Genomic DNA, 5971 nt, shown 5'->3' on the forward strand with positions numbered 1-5971 from the left:
AAGGCATGCTGCGGTGATGCATGTGCACTCATTATTCGGTCAGGAAGGCATGCTGCGGCGATGCATGTGCACTCATTATTCGGTCGGGAAGGTACTCTGCGGCGATGCATGTGCAGTCATTATTCGGTCAGGAAGGTATTCTGCGGCGATGCATGTGCACTCATTATTCGGTCAGGAAGGTACTCTGCGGCGATGCATGTGCACTCATTATTCGGTCAGGAAGGTACTCTGCGGTGATGCATGTGCACTCATTATTCGGTCAGGAAGGTACTCTGCGGCGATGCATGTGCAGTCATTATTCGGTCAGGAAGGCATTCTGCGGTGATGCATGTGCAGTCATTATTCGGTCAGGAAGGCACTCTGCGGCGATGCATGTGCAGTCATTATTCGGTCAGGAACTGACAGGAAGGCACTCTGCGGTGGTGCATGTACAGTCATTATTCGGTCAGGAAGGCACTCTGCAGTGATGCATGTGCACTCATTATTCGGTCAGGAAGGCATGCTGCGGTGATGCATGTGCACTCATTATTCGGTCAGGAAGGCATGCTGCGGTGATGCATGTGCACTCATTATTCGGTCAGGAAGGTACTCTGCGGCGATGCATGTGCAGTCATTATTCGGTCGGGAAGGCACTCTGCGGTGATGCATGTGCACTCATTATTCGGTCAGGAAGGTACTCTGCGGTGATGCATGTGCAGTCATTATTCGGTCAGGAAGGCACTCTGCGGTGATGCATGTGCACTCATTATTCGGTCAGGAAGGTACTCTGCGGCGATGCATGTGCAGTCATTATTCGGTCGGGAAGGCACTCTGCGGTGATGCATGTACACTCATTGTTCGGTCAAGAAGAAACTCTGCGGTGATGCATGTACACTCATTGTTCGGTCAGGAAAACACTCTGCAGTGATGCATGTGCAGTCATTATTCGGTCAGGAAGGCACTCTGCGGCGATGCATGTGCACTCATTATTCGGTCAGGAAGGCACTCTGCGGCGATGCATGTGCACTCATTATTCGGTCAGGAAGAAACTCTGCGGTGATGCATGTGCAGTCATTATTCGGTCAGGAAGGCACTCTGCAGTGATACATGTGCACTCATTATTCGGTCAGGAAGGCATGCTGCGGTGATGCATGTGCACTCATTATTCGGTCAGGAAGGTACTCTGCGGCGATGCATGTGCACTCATTATTCGGTCAGGAAGGCATGCTGCGGTGATGCATGTGCACTCATTATTCGGTCGGGAAGGCATTCTGCGGTGATGCATGTACACTCATTGTTCGGTCAGGAAGAAACTCTGCGGTGATGCATGTGCAGTCATTATTCGGTCAGGAAGGCACTCTGCAGTGATACATGTGCAGTCATTATTCGGTCAGGAAGGCACTCTGCAGTGATACATGTGCAGTCATTATTCGGTCAGGAAGGCATGCTGCGGTGATGCATGTGCACTCATTATTCGGTCAGGAAGGTACTCTGCGGCGATGCATGTGCAGTCATTATTCGGTCGGGAAGGCACTCTGCGGTGATGCATGTACACTCATTATTCGGTCAGGAAGAAACTATGCGGTGATGCACGTACACTCATTGTTCGGTCAGGAAAACACTCTGCAGTGATTCATGTGCAGTCATTATTCGGTCAGGAAGGCACTCTGCAGTGATGCATGTGCACTCATTGGCCCTCATTCCGAGTTGTTCGCTCGCAAGCTGTTTTTAGCAGATTTACTAACGCTAAGCCGCCGCCTACTGGGAGTGAATCTTAGCATCCTAAAATTGCGAATGACGTATTCGCAATATTGCGATTACACACCTCTTAGCAGTTTCTGAGTAGCTCCAGACTTACTCGGCATCTGCGATCAGTTCAGTGCTTGTCGTTCCTGGTTTGACGCCACAAACACACCCAGCGTTCGCCCAGACACTCCTCCGTTTCTCCAGCCACTCCCGCGTTTTTCCCAGAAACGGTAGCGTTTTTCCGCACACACCCATAAAACGGCCAGTTTCCGCCCAGTAACACCCACTTCCTGTCAATCACACTACGATCACCAGAACGATGAAAAAGCCGTGAGTAAAATTCCTAACTACATAGCAAATTTACTTGGCGCAGTCGCATTGCGGATATTGCGCATGCGCACTAAGCGGAAAATCGCTGCGATGCGGAAAAAAATTACCGAGCGAACAACTCGGAATGACCACCATTATTCGGTCAGGAAGGCATTCTGCGGTGATGCATGTGGACTCATTGGTGGTCATTCCGAGTTGATCGCTCGTTATTTTTTTCCGCAACGGAGCGATTAGTCGCTAATGCGCATGCGCAATGTCCGCAGTGCGACTGCGCCAAGTAAATTTGCTATGCAGTTAGGTATTTTACTCACGGCATTACGAGGTTTTTTCTTCGTTCTGGTGATCGTAATGTGATTGACAGGAAGTGGGTGTTTCTGGGCGGAAACAGGCCGTTTTATGGGAGTGTTTGAAAAAACGCTACCGTTTCTGGGAAAAACGCGGGAGTGGCTGGAGAAACGGAGGAGTGTCTGAGCGAACGCTGGGTGTGTTTGTGACGTCAAACCAGGAACGACAAGCACTGAACTGATCGCACTGGAAGAGTAAGTCTCGAGCTACTCAGAAACTGCACAGAGAAGTCTTTTCGCAATATTGCGAATCTTTCGTTCGCTATTTTGATAAGCTAAGATTCACTCCCAGTAGGCGGCGGCTTAGCGTGTGCAAAGCTGCTAAAAGCAGCTTGCAAACGAACAACTCGGAATGAGGGCCATTATTCGGTCAGGAAGGTTCTCTGCGGTGATGCATGTACACTCATTATTCGGTCAGGAAAGCACTCTGCGGTGATGCATGTACACTCATTGTTCGGTCAGGAAGACACTCTGCGGTGATGCATGTACACTCATTGTTCGGTCAGGAAGACACTCTGCAGTGATGCATGTACACTCATTGTTCGGTCAGGAAAACACTCTGCGGTGATGCATGTGCAGTCATTATTCGGTCAGGAAGACACTCTGCGGTGATGCATGTACACTCATTATTCGGTCAGGAAGACACTCTGCGGTGATGCATCTGCAGTCATTAGTCAGTCAGAAAGGCACTCTGCAGTGATGCATGTACACTCATTTGGTCAGGAAGACACTCTGCAGTGATGCATGTGCACTTATTGTTCAGTCAGGAAAACAATCTGCGGTGGTGCATGTGCAGTCATTATTCGGTCGGGAAGGCACTCTGCGGTGATGTATGTGCACTCATTCGGACGGGAAGTCACTCTGCGGTGATGTATGTGCAGTCATTATTCGGTCAGGAAGGCACTCTGCGCGATGCATGTGCAGTCATTATTCGGTCGGAAAGGCACTCTGCGCGATGCATGTGCAGTCATTATTCGGTCGGAAAGGCACTCTGCGGCGATGCATGTGCAGTCATTATTCGGTCGGAAAGGCACTCTGCGGCGATGCATGTGCACTCATTATTCGGTCAGGAAGGTACTCTGCGGTGATGCATGTGCAGTCATTATTCGGTCGGAAAGGCACTCTGCGCGATGCATGTGCAGTCATTATTCGGTCGGGAAGGCACTCTGCGGTGATGCATGTGCACTCATTATTCGGTCGGAAAGGCACTCTGCAACGATGCATGTGCAGTCATTATTCGGTCGGAAAGGCACTCTGCGGCGATGCATGTGCACTCATTATTCGGTCGGGAAGGCACTCTGCGGCGATGCATGTGCACTTATTATTTGGTCGGGTAGGCACTCTGCGGCAATGCATGTGCAGTCATTATTTGGTCGGGTAGGCACTCTGCGGCAATGCATGTGCAGTCATTATTCGGTCGGAAAGGCACTCTGCAGTGATGCCAGTGCAGTCATTAGTCAGGAAGGCACTCTGTGGACATGCATGTGCAGTCATTATTCCACAAACACCATATAGGTATGTAGTACAATGAGCGAAGATCCCTTACTGAGGATAAAATTGTTGCTAACTGTGAGAGCTGCTGTCTGCGCATTTCTCCAGGATATTTTGGCCCTCATTCACACTTGAATGTCAGAGGGTCTGCGCATGCACAGTGGCCATAGTGTGCAAGATCCTGGAAGGATGCAATCGCATGGTGACGGGCCGGAGAAATCGGGAAACGCAGGGGTGTCATGGCCTGATGAGATTGGGAAATGCAGGAGTGTCATGCCCGTTTTCGGGGGCAACCAATGACTTCGCCTGCGTTTCCTGCGTGTGTAAACATGGCGGTGGTGTGGTCAAGGCCCTCCTCTTTCTGTCAGACTGGCCGGGCACCGGGACAGCTGTCCCCATAGTTCCCCCTTAATGGTGGCCCTGGCAGCCAGGCCTATACAATACCTCCCTGGTGAAAGTGTGTAGCACTAGCTGGAGTGGGGGCTCGACCTGCTCACCATATTATGCCCACACAGTTTTGATGCTCCATGCCACAGTGCCAACTTGTTGTCAAGGGTTCTGCTCGTTGTCAGCGGATCCCAGAAGCCACCATGGATCTTAGATCCCGGCGGGGGCTGCTATTCACACCTGCCCCCTTTAAAACTATGAAAATGTCCCTCTCAAAATGGCCGCCAACTCCTCTAGCATCTTTAATAACTGTCACCTCTGAGGCGGCGCCCATTTTGGGAGGGACATTTTCAATAGTATTCCACATAAAAATACTGTCTGCTGCACTGACTGCATTGCGGGTGGTGAGTGCTGGGCGATCGGGCGCAGCAGGGCAGTGGCGGCAGCCGGTATGAGCGGCCCAAGCCCTCCTCTCTCTCTGTCAGAGCTGTACCCCCTTAATGACGACCAGGCAGCCAGGCCTATACAGTACGTACCTGGTGAAAGTGAGTAGCACTAACTGGTACTGGTCATACCGGATCACTTACCTACCCGTGGTTTGGGGGAGGGTATATATTATCATGTATACTATTATATGTATGTCACATATATACATTAAACGCCCTGAGAGTTATGGAATTAATTAATGTTAGAGTCATTATATGCCACTAATCTGACAGTTACACAAGGATGCGTAGGCTGATAGCGGAGTGTCAGAATTAGCTCTGAAAATAACATCTACTTAAGACATATTATTATTGAAAGACTAATGAAAACATTCCTATAATGGTGAGTCGTGATTAAACGGGATTATTTGGTTTGGAAATTACAGCCAATTAGACAGGTAAGTGCGTCTGTACGAGGCTCTGATTTGCATTCATCTTATTCAGACACTGACATATTATTATTATTTTTTTGCATATTTTTACCGTTTTCTTTTTTTCTCTTCTTACGGATCTATGAAAAAATACCAATGGAAAAATATATTTTTGTGACTGAAGAACGGCTACAAAATTGGGGAAGAATCAGAAAACGCTCTTGATAAGACCCAATTTGTTTTTATTCTCTTAGAAAAGCAAAGTAACCGACTGATTCAGATTCAAAGAGCTGCCATTTCTGCAGCCTCCTCATTTACCAATGTATTTCTGTTTGTGTTTCCCGTGGGGCTGTAAACCTGCAGGAATTGTGCAATACGGTAAACTCAAGGGATGCGGGGGAAAGTGTCACTGTCAGCACAGAAAGCAGAAAGATAAGGGTTCGAGGCACTAAACCAGTATGTATGGTACATGTGAGATTGCAGATAGCCCCAGATGTACGACAGGTGGGGAGTAAGCAGGGGAGACAGGTGAAATAGAGACTCACTACAGTAAGACCTGCAAAGGGAAATCTTTATTAATCTGTGGGAGGTAAATGAGCTCCCGAGTCCCCAGCACCTCCGCATTTTTTATTTTATTTTATTTTCTGTTGGAGATTGCTTTTAGAAATGCACTTTGATCATTACACGTTCTTGAAACTCCTGGAGAGTGAAACATATGGGCTGAAGAAGCAGAGATCAGATGACGTCAATTCAGTTTTCTCTGTGGTGGGGATGGGATGTTCAAAAAGAGAAAGACGAGGAAAAAGAAAGGGGGAAATTTCACACTTGAAGCAAAATT

Source organism: Pseudophryne corroboree, chromosome 11 (assembly GCF_028390025.1).
Source record: "Pseudophryne corroboree isolate aPseCor3 chromosome 11, aPseCor3.hap2, whole genome shotgun sequence".
Lineage (NCBI taxonomy): Eukaryota > Metazoa > Chordata > Amphibia > Anura > Myobatrachidae > Pseudophryne > Pseudophryne corroboree.